The 11556-nt window shown below is 32.2% G+C and overlaps 1 protein-coding gene across 7 annotated transcripts in view; it reads left to right on the top strand.

Moving 5' to 3' along the window:
* The window catches only part of Arhgap5 (Rho GTPase activating protein 5), a 76996-nt gene that overhangs the window by 1950 nt on the left and 63490 nt on the right, over positions 1–11556 (top strand). The window lies entirely within an intron of this gene.

The following is an 11556-nucleotide window of genomic DNA, read 5'->3' as shown; positions in this document are numbered from 1 at the left end:
ACTTCTAGCAAAAATTTCATCTAGGTGGCAGCTATTAGGAAAGATATTTTGGTTTAAAGCAGACTAGTAAAATGTGTTTGGAAATGTTTTACTGCAGATTCCAGTTATTCGTACTTTAATATGATAAAATAGTATTCTTATTCACTATTTTTAAATATACATACTAATGGTGTAGGTAACCTACTACACATTTTTTCCCCCCAGAGCAAATTTTGCGTCCATTTTAAATTACTTTCTCTTTTTTTTTTTTTTTTGCTCTTTCATCTATTTTTTGTAATTGACCCACATTTCTAGAATCTGGTAAATAGAGCAGAGGAAGAGAGTGTTTGGGTCACCAAAGACTTGCAAAGGCATTGGAACACTTTATGACTAAAAATATTGAAAGGTTGGAATGCATAATATTTTGCCTTTCAAGAAATAGCGTAATAGATCTGATTGACTCAAAACAGAATCAGAGTACAGATTACAGGTAATTATTGATTTGATAATTTTGCATAGGCTACATTTTTTAACCCAGATCAGCATCTTACTTTACAAATCTTTGTGTATGAATTATTAAGAGATATTGGTAGTGGGATTAATTACACTTTGATACTAAGAATAGTTACAGAATTGTTATCTTTATCGTTTTTTTTAGTATCCCTCCATTTAAACTACTTTAGCAACTCAAATAATGTGTTATTAATTTAATATCTTAATTCTGTCATAAAGTATTTACCCTAAATGTTTTGAAAACCATCTCTCCTCCTTTCCCCCTTTTTGTTTGAAAGGTAGATTTAGTAAACACACACTCTTGGAGAAAATGAATTGTTTTGACCTTGAAAGTTCAGATTTTCTAGTGAATAAAATATTTGCTTTCCTTTTTTGGATTTGAAGTTATGGTGCAGCTTAGAGTAATAGTTTTTTAATTGAAGAAAAAGTATTTTTCATTAAGATCGTACTTTCAGCATTAGGATGTAAGGTAAGTGTTGCCTTGGTTTTCACAGCTTAAATATGAAATAGCATAATAGGGATTTTCTTAGTAGTTACTGAATAAGTTTTATCACAACTTAAGTTCCACAGGTACTATTTGGGCTTCAAGATTCCATTGTTTTTTTCTTTGCACATCAAGAAGGGATGCAGTTAATTGACTCCAGAAGCATTGTTCTCTCTTAGTAATACTAGGTTCCTGAAAGATGTCTGTAATATACATTTAAAGTTTACCAGCAGAATTTGATTTCTAAAAGAACTGAGAAAATTTGATAAAGGATCCATCATTTGGTAATTTGAGTAATGAAGCTCTTATCTGTTTATGTGTAGACTTTGGTGGGTTATTTTATCCAACTAGGAAAAAACAGTGTTAGAAATTAAGAAAAATAGTTATATGTTCACACTTAAAATATGCTAAGAATTTTAAGTGTGAACTTTAAATGATTTTCAAATTCTGGTTCTTGGTTCCCTTTGGTTTTTTTCCTTAAATGCCTGGAGACTTCCTCTAGGAACAACCTTTCCAAACCAAGGCAGCTTCTATTTTTATCTATTACTTAAATATAAGAATTACTTTTTAAAAAGTTTATTTATGTTAAAAAATATTAAAACCAGATTTGTTATCATTAATTTAGATTAATTTTCTTTAGCACTTACTATGTGCCTCACCCTAGGAAATTAAGATAAATTAAGGTGTAGCTCAAGCTTGAGCCTTAATTGGAGAGGTAGTAACTATAAAGGAGTAAACAATACTAAAAGATGCAAAAAAGAGAACTGCTATTTGTATCAGGGCCTGTTTTGTTTAATGAAATTAAACACCAATTTCACTGCTTTAACTACAAGAGGGAATTTGAATGTGTGACAAGCAAGGAGTCTTTTAAATTTTTCCCACTGTTTTTAGATGGCTCATTGTGGATTATAATGCCTGAGAATATGCAGTGAAGTGGAACAGATTGTCAATTTTTGATGCCACCTGTAGGATTCACTCCTTATATAAGAGCTAATTAATTGGGAAAAAGTTACATATAACTGTAATTTCATAGTTAAAATATGAATAATATGTGTCAATTGGTTAGATTCCTGTTTTTTCTTATGAAGAGTTAATGGTAAGTATCAGATTAGATTTAGCCTATTTTTATAATCTCAGACCATTATTTATTGAGCAGCTAGGCACTGTTGAGTGATATAACAAAAGAATAACATTACTTCATTAAAAGCTCCCGTTAGAGCTTACAGTTTTGATGGTGAGATCAAGAGACCACGTGTTAAAAGCCAGTTTGGTACAGAATAGAAGCTCTCTATATAGGGAAGTATATTACTGATTTAAAATTCAGTTTATAGAGGGAGATAGGTAAAAGAGACAGTATTTAAAAGTAGGTAAAGATTTGGGGTAGTGGTGGGAGACACATTTAGGTACATTAATGACAATTGGGACCAGAAGTGCTAGGAAGTAAGGACAAATTGGCAAGTGAGATGAAAATATAAGGTAAAGATGTAAGAGCATTAGTTTGTACCTAATAAGCCAAATTGAAAGGTTTAGGGAAGTATTAATGCAAGGATAATAGATGGGGTAGTGAAGAAAAAATACATGTAACTGCTTTTCTAGTTGCTGTGTTAGACGTTGTCAGATAGAAAATTGTCCATTTTTCTCTACATCTCTTTCCAGTGCTACGATAATTCCTCTTTTGATGTCTTTATTGTTGACTTTAGATAACAAAATAGAAAATTAATATTGCTATTACTCTGGAGAATTGAAAGATGCAGATTTCTACTCTTCTCTACTATGTTCTATTCTTCCCTGTTATTTGACTGTATAACTTTTCAGATGCTTTAAAGAATATTAAATGGTCTCTTGGATACTTTTCTTTGTTTTACAGTCTTGAAGTTTATGTTCCACATCTTTGTGTGTGTGTGTGTGTACACGTACGTGTGTACGTACATACTAGGGATTGCACCCAGGGATGCTTTAACATTGAGTCACATCCACAGCCCATTTTTTCTTTATTTTTTAATTTTGATACAGGGTCTTACTCAGTTGCTTAGGTCCTCACTAAGTTGGTGAGGCTGGTTTTAAACTCATGATCCTCCTGTCTCAGCCTCCCAAGGCTGGGATTACAGTTACAGACATGCATCACCGTACCCGGTTTATGTTAGTCATCTTGACCTTGCCTCATTTCACTGCTAAAATTTAATTAGTCTTTGGAAATAATGCCTGAAACGTAGGTGATATCACCATTTGTTGCTAAAACTGAACAGTTATTAGGAAACACTGATTCATTTGTCTTTTATTTCTTATATTTAGTAGCCAGGCACTAAGTTCTGTGTCTTACATTACTCTTTTCAGTTCTATTATGATAGTTCAGGTACTTCAAGCCAGCAGTAGTCTTGGGCTTTGTGCCCCACCAAATCCAGTATTTTACTTCTTGACTATGCTTATTACAAGGTCCTATTTACCCTTGAAGATGATAGTCATATTTTATCTTCAACCTAATTACTTTCCAGTATAGCTCAGTCACTCCATCCTAATCACACACCTGGAATGACTTTAATTTTTAAACTAAATCCAGCCTATTTTCTAAGATTCACTCAAATCCTTTCTATTCACTGAAACTTTTTTTTTTTTTTTTGGTACCAGGGATTAAACCCAGGGACTCTGAACCACTGAGCCGATACATCCCCAGTCTTTTTTTATATTTTGTTAGAGACAGGGTCTCACTGAGTTGCTTAGGGTCTCACTAAATTGCTGAGTCTGGCTTTGAACTCTGAATCCTCCTGTTTCAGCCTGCTGAGTCACTGGGATTACAGATATACACCACCATGTCTGGCTATTCACTGAAACTTTTTTAAAAATATTTTTAGTAGTAGATGGACACATACCTTTATTTTTATTTATTTATTTTTATGTGGTGCTGGTGCTGAGGATTGAAGCCAGTCCCTCCTTTGTGCAAGACGGGGACTCCACCACTAAGCTACAACCCCAGCCCCATCACTGAAACTTTTTAATTTATTTCAGGGTTTGTAAACTGTAGTGTTTTAACCAAATCTGCCCTGCTACTTGTTTTTGCATAATGACTTTTTACATTTTAAAATGGTTGTGGAAAAAACTATTTTGTTATGTGAACATTATATAAAATTAAAATTTCTGTGTACCTGAATAAAGGTTTATTGTAATGTGACAATAGTCATTCATTTTAGTAGTGACTACTTTTACACTATGACTGCATAGTCAAGTAGTGTAACACTGTATAGTATGCAGACCTTAAGTATTTGCTGCTTGGCTGGCTCTTCACAGAAAAAAGGAAAAAATCAAAATCCTGATCAATTCCAGTTTGTACTTACTTTTCATTTCTTTAAATTCCTATTGTATTTATCAACTCCAAGGTGTAGCACATTACCTTTATCTCCTCAGTTATGATACTCTAAATATTCTTAAAAATATGTAGAAGGGAAAGTACTTTTCAACCCTCAATTCCGCATTCTTTTTAAATCCCATGTTTTTAATTCTGTACCCCTCTTCCTGTGATTATTTGACCTCTCAGTGTTCCCATCAGCATATATTTCTCATCTTTTTAAAGTGGCTGAAACTTACTCAGTGTTGTTTACATTATGAATGATGAGTCCTCTGTGTATAGCATTACAATATCAAAGGTTGGATTTTGTCCCCATTGCTTTGTTCTGAGTGGGAAGTTTAAAAGGACTCAGACCTATATTGGCTTAGTGTATACTTCCCTGTACATGCCTTTGAACCTTCAAAACCTTTGACATAAGGTTAAACAGATAGTAGCTAAGCACAGTAAATACTTATAGATTGTTTTTCTAGGTTGATGTAAATGAAATGACCTTTGGTTCTTCTATTTTCACCACAGAATAAGGAAGTAGACTGGGAAGAATTAGGAATAATTTATACCAAGACCTTAGGAACAACACATTAGAGGAGGATGTAGATTAAATAATAGGGTACATGGTTAACCTGTTTGGGAATCGTTTGATTGTTAAGTTTTCAGATATTTTCAGCATTGAAACTTTTTCCAAACAATAACTTGAAACGTCAAAAGGTAAAACAACAATTACATTTGCTGAGTAGGGTGTAGGAAGCTTATGGAGTCCTATCTGCTTGGATCCTCCTTAGAAGAACTTAAGTGGAATCTTGAGACTCACTGCTTAATGTGTGTTAATAATCAAACTATAGGGTTTTTTTTTTAAAGACTAGACTTTATATAACACACATCCCTATATATATATATATTTAGTGGTAGATGGACACAATACCTTTATTTGATTTATTTATTTTTATGTGATGCTGAGGATTGAAACCAGTGCTTCACACATGCTAGACTGCTCTGCCACTGAGCTACAACTCCAGCCTCCTGGACTTTTTAATATTAGAATATTCTGCCATGTGTGATATTTGTTAATTGTGCCTGCAAGTGAGACATCAGGATTGTCTAGTATTTTTAGAGTTGAGTGTTCCAAACCTGGATATATATTCATTTATTATTAATCAAATATTTATTGAGCTTTCACTGTATGCCAGGCACCATTCTGGGTGCTGGAGATAAGGTAAAAGAAAAAAATTTCTAATATTTCCAGGTTATTTAGTCACTACATAAATTGTTGAAAATTTTTATTGGCTTTCTTTGTTAACCTGATTATTGTTTTGTCTAAAGACTAATTGATAGGAATGGTGACTTTAAGTTTCCTTTAAACTTACAGTGTGTGTTTATATAACAGAACCTTGATTGAGTGGTAAACTAAATTATGGAATATGATTGACTCTCCTACAAATATTGTTAGATTACTTAATTACCTTACACATGCTAAAGTGTCATTTCTTTTTGCTCATCCTAACATTGGCAAATTTGTTACTGAAATTTTAACAACAATGAAAAAAGTAATACATTAATATTACATTAATCCTTGCTTAGTATGTAGTTTTTTTTTTTTTCTTATTTTTAATTAAGCTGTTTTGGACAACTTTGTCTAAGACTGTGAAGTACATACTGTATATATTTGACTTAAGATAAAGCAGGTAATTATAAAACTTATTTCATGTAATTAGATCTTGAACATGTAATTTACTATAATATCTATGATTTTAAAAACTTTGTAGCCAATATTTTGAATTAGCTGTTTGGGATATATATATTTACCCTCACCTTATGAAATTTGTTTTATAAGTGTTGCATATAAAAATTAGGTGATTATTCTGGCTTAATGCATAACTATAGATTTAGTTTGCCTTTATTTTTATGCTTTCAATTTTAGTATGTGTTAAGACTCGTGTGTCAAGTAACCATTGTATGGGAAGCACTCTTCTAGTCTTGGGATATATTAGTGGAATGAACAAAGATCTGTGCCTTTCTAGCCCTTTCATTAAATCTGGAGTTGAATGGGAAAAGTGATAAGAGTTAATAACAAATAATAAATAAGTTGTATACTATCTTTTGAGGTATTGGGAAAACTAAGTGCAAAAGTAGGAACATCCTTACCATTTTATGGTCCTCAATGTGACTGGAGCAGAATGAGAATGGGGAATATAATAAGAGTGCGCCAGAGAGGTAGGAGAAGAGTTGGGAGAAGATGGATCTTGTAGCAAGTCATTGAAAAGATATGGCTTTTACTTTTACTTTTTTTTTTTTTTTTTTGGTAATAAAAAGCACCGGAAAGTTTTGGACAGAATAATGGCAAACTCTGACTTAGGTTTTAAAAGGAATACTCCAACTGCATGGATATAAATAGATTGTAGGAGGAGGGGGAGATAGGAGTGAATCAGGGAAATTGATCTAGTACAGACTTTTAAGTAAGCTTGGGCCAGAGATGAGGGAAGGTAGGATGAGGTTATAATAATAAAGTTATCAGAAATAGGTAAGTTATGAATGTATTTTGAAGATAGGGCCAATAGGAATTGCCTGACATAGCATAGCAATTTAAAAGCATACTTTTTTTAAATTGCACCTTTTTTATTTTACTTTATTTTATTTTGGTACTAAGGATTGAACACAGGGCTGCTTAACTACTGAGCAACATCCCCAGCCCTTTTTAAATATTTCTTTAGAGACAGGTCTCACTTGAGTTGCTAAGTTTCTTGCTAAGTTGCTAAGACTGATTTTGAACTCTTGATCCACCTGCCTCAGCCTTCCGAGCCTGTGGGATTATAGGTGTGCATCACTGCGCCCAGCTAAATTGCACCTTTTATTAATGAATGTGACAGTTTTGTAAAAAGACATAGAACAGTTTTATTTTTTTAAACTAATTCTTTGAAATTTAATTTTATATTTTAATTGATACATGGTAATCGTATCTATGGGGTATAGCATAGCGTTTCAATACATGTATGCAGTGTGTAATGAATGATCAAATCAGGATGATTGACATCTCTTTTTGCGGCCATGTATCATTTTTTTGTGTGTGTCAGGAACTTTTAAAATCATCTCTGCTAGCTATTTTGAAATCACTATTGTCAACCATAATCTATGGTTGTATGTTCTATGTATGCCATAGAACAATCATTAGACATTATTCCTCCTATCTATACCCCTATACCCATAAACCATCCCTTTCATCCCTCTTCCCATACCCTTCTAAAACTCTGGTAACTACTATTCTGCTTTCTAAAAATGTTTTGGTTTAAGTCCTGAATTATTAAAAAATATTTTTTCCACTTTGAGAGTTCTTGTGTAACTTTTTTTTCTTTTAATTTGCAAAAAGCCACTACATGTCAGAAAAATTGCATTAAAGGGAGCATGTAATGTTTGAATGGCCTATTGTAGAAATGGCTTCATTTTGATAGATAATTATAAGAGTTTCATGTATATAATGCATTGTCATTAATTTCTGTTAAGATAATTATTGAAATATTTCCTTGAAATAAAACAAGTTTCTAAGGTCATCTTAAAGGCAAAATGAAAGACTGTATACTATTAAAAGCAGTACTAAGATTGGGCATGAAGAGGCTTTGATTCTACCAAATATTATAGTATCGTGTAGGTCATTGCTACTTTTATCTTGGTTTTTTTCATCAGTAAAAGTAAACATGCTGTTAGAAGTTACGAAACCAAGGTACTGTATACAAAAGCAAAATTACATCAAAAAAAGAGAAGATATGCATAGTTGACACAGTTGGATACTAAAAGTGATCATATTTGAAAGATACTTTTTTATCTTAACCTATATACAGTTGAAGATAGTAGTCATTGGTTTATTAATGGGAACATAAAAGACAGAAGGGAATTTTTTTATTCTTAGCACTGAAATTAAAAATAAAACTACTTTGGTTAGTTAATGGAGTACAGTTTTGATATTAGAAGCCAGTGGATAATTAATAATATAACTATCCCAGTATCTGAAATGAAATTCTCTTATAAACCTTTTAGGGCCAACTTCATGAGATCTAACTTTATCCTTTAAAGTTTATTATATCACTTAACCATAGTAAAAACCTAGCAAAATCCTTTTGAGGTCAGTGCAGCAACAATTTTTTCTAGTCTAAGGTTTCTCAAACTTTTGTTTTTTAACTTTGAAACACTTCAAACTAAATCTTCTGAGTCAAACCTGTAAATTAGGCAAAGATGACACTAGTCATAATTGAAAAGAAAAGGCAACTATTTGCCCAACATTCATCTTTCCTAACTCTAGGTGAAAGGATTTTTTCTACCATAATTTTTATAAAAATTACTGTGTGGTAATTCATGTCATAAGCTCTGGGATTGACTTCAAAATACCAGCAAGCAGCTTGTCTGGCAGTGTTGTTTTTTTTTTTTAAAAAAGGACTTTGGTGTTCACTGTGTCTAATTGACAGATAGTTGTGAATTGGTATGAAAACCAGAAAACTAACTTATTTTTTATTTGAACTTTAATATTCATGATTGGTGGATTGCTACTGTCGTGTTAATTAGGATGAGTTGAAGCCTTAGTATTAAAATTTAACTTCAATATAATAGGAGTTTGTCTCTTAGATAAAAAGCCTTCCAGTTTTCAGTGACCAATGACAGGGTGAAGAGTTAATGTCTCGAGCTGGGGTTGTAGCTCAGTGGTAGAGCACTTTCCTAGCAGGTATGAGGCACTGAGTTTAATTCTCAGCACCACAAATCAATCAATAAATAAATGATGTTTGTCCATCAACAACAAAAAAAGATTTCCATGTCTCCACTTGATCTTCATTTTTATAATTTTAAAACCCTTTTTGAAACTCAGAAACTTTAATAATACATTTTATGGTAGAGTGTTTTCATTTCTACTCTTAGCTTTCTAAAGCAATAAAGTATATTTCAGTATTTTGGGATTTATGCTATAAAAGACCAGAGGTGAGTCTTATTTTTGGTGGTGCTGAGTATTGAACCCAGGGCTTTGCACAGGTTAGGCAAGCACTCTGCAGCTGAACTACATCCTCAGCCCCAAGTCTTAACTTTTAATGAGTAAAAGTATCCAGAATTATATTGTGTTCAGGTAAGAATATATAAGAAGTATTAATAAAGATGTTACTGTTTTGATAAGGATTAGATTTTAGTTGAAAAATTTCTTTAATATTTCAAGTCTTTACCACATAGTGGTGTTATTTTTCTGTTAACCTGTCTTGTAAACTGGAAGGCAAGAGACAGTCTTAAACATCTTTGAGTTCTTTTTAGATATAGTCTCTGAATTATATCTTAGATGTTTCTTTAATAAAAAGTTGTATTTCATTATATAATTCAAGTGTTGCTGCCATATGGTAATATTTATTCAGAAGTGAACCTAATACACATTTTGTTTTACTATCAGATGGCTGATTGTTAAAATTTAATTGAGGCTGATAGAATTAACTTATAAAATGTAATAATCTTCAGTTTTATTTTTAAAATTATTACAATTTTGCCAGAAATATTAGTCAAGCCTTTAAATTATAAGGACAGTTTCACCATTAGTATAGCAAATGTGCACTATAATAAAAATAAATATTATCTTGCAATCGAGATTAGGGAAGAAGCCAGCAATTTGGAAGGGGAGAGCTAATAGTCTTTCCTTAAAATATTTTGTGTTCTTTTTATATTTGTGTGTGGGGGTCTGCATTGTAAATAATTTTCATATATGTTGATGTACATGACTGAATATATTTTTTCCTATCTAGTGAAAGTTTAGGTGGTAGAAATGACATATTGCTTTTAATTCAGCCTCAAAAGAATATGAAGACTCTCCAAATAAAACTTAGTTTTTAAAAGTGATTCATTGCTTACTTGTAAATATATAACCAAAATTAAATTTCATAATTTTTGGAAGGATACTTAATGTGTCTGATAATGTTAAAAATTCTAAAAGATTGTCTCAAATATATAATCTTAAAATTATTTAGCTTGGTACTACTCAGAATATGGTCTTAAAGCTATTGATTACTCTGAAAGAAAATACAGAAATCAAGAACATTTAGAAACAGTTTGACAATAATTTTATATACCTTGAATCTAATTAAAATGCTTGGTTTTTTAAAAAAATTTATTTTACAATTGGACTTATCCATATGAAAATAAAGATCTCTTCCATCTTAGAGTTTGAAAAACACCAATCTACTTAACTGCTGTCGTTATGTATATTACCCATTGACCTCCTCTTTCTTTTTTTTAATATTTATTTATGTATTTTTTTAGTTTTAGGTGGACACATTATTTTGTTTTTATGTGGTGCTGAGGATCAAACTCAGTGCCTCATGTATGCTAGGCGAGCACTCTACCACTGAGCCACAACCCCTGCTCCCTCCTCCTTTTTTTTTCCGTTTCTCCCTTCTTCCCTCTTTTTTCTTTCTTGCTGGGGGTGAAATTCATACTACTGAGCTATACTTTCACCTCTCCATTTATTTCAATTCCCTTCTTTCAGTATTTTATATATTTGTTTGTTTGTTGGTTGGTACCAGGGATTGAACCCAGGGGCACTTTAGCACTGAGCCATATTCCCAGCCAATTTTATTTAGAGACATGATATCTCTGAGTTGCTTAGGACCTCACTAAGTTGCTGAGGCTAGCTTTAATTTTGAGATCCTCCTGTCTCAGCCTCCTGAGCCCCTGGGATTACAGGTATGTGCCATTGTGCCCCACTAAATATTTGAATATTCTTAATTTGGGGCATAAAATTTGATAGATTCCATAGAAGTTGAAACTTCCTGAAAAATTTAGATTCTGAAATCTTGTTAAATTCATATGAACTTTTATTCATTTTTACATAGTGCTGAGGATTGAACCCAGTGCCTTGCATGCTAGGCAAGCACTCTATCACTGAGCTACAACCCTAGCCTGGGAATAAATTTTGAGGAAATCTGTAATAGAAAGATTTTTGGTATTTTTTAAAAGTCACAAAGGAGTTGCTAAAATAACCAGTGCATTTTAGTTATTACCAACATAGTCTTGCAGAAGGCAGGAAAATTAAGGGAGTGGAAAGGACTAGTTTTTTTCAAATTCACAAAGAGTAATTGGTGGCAAAGCGCACATTTGGCTAGTAGGCATTTTAGAGTGAAATATGATGTTAGGTTTTTGTATTTGATTATTTTATTGTCAGGTTTGTCTTAAAATTTGAGAGCATTTTGCGTTAATAGTGAGTCAACTGTTTATGTTGTGGTATCTTAAAATA

The sequence above is a fragment of the Ictidomys tridecemlineatus genome, chromosome 5 (assembly GCF_052094955.1).
Source record: "Ictidomys tridecemlineatus isolate mIctTri1 chromosome 5, mIctTri1.hap1, whole genome shotgun sequence".
Taxonomy (NCBI): Eukaryota; Metazoa; Chordata; class Mammalia; order Rodentia; family Sciuridae; genus Ictidomys; species Ictidomys tridecemlineatus.
Note: the sequence above shows the minus strand (reverse complement) of the source record. Positions and strands in the feature narration are given on the sequence as shown.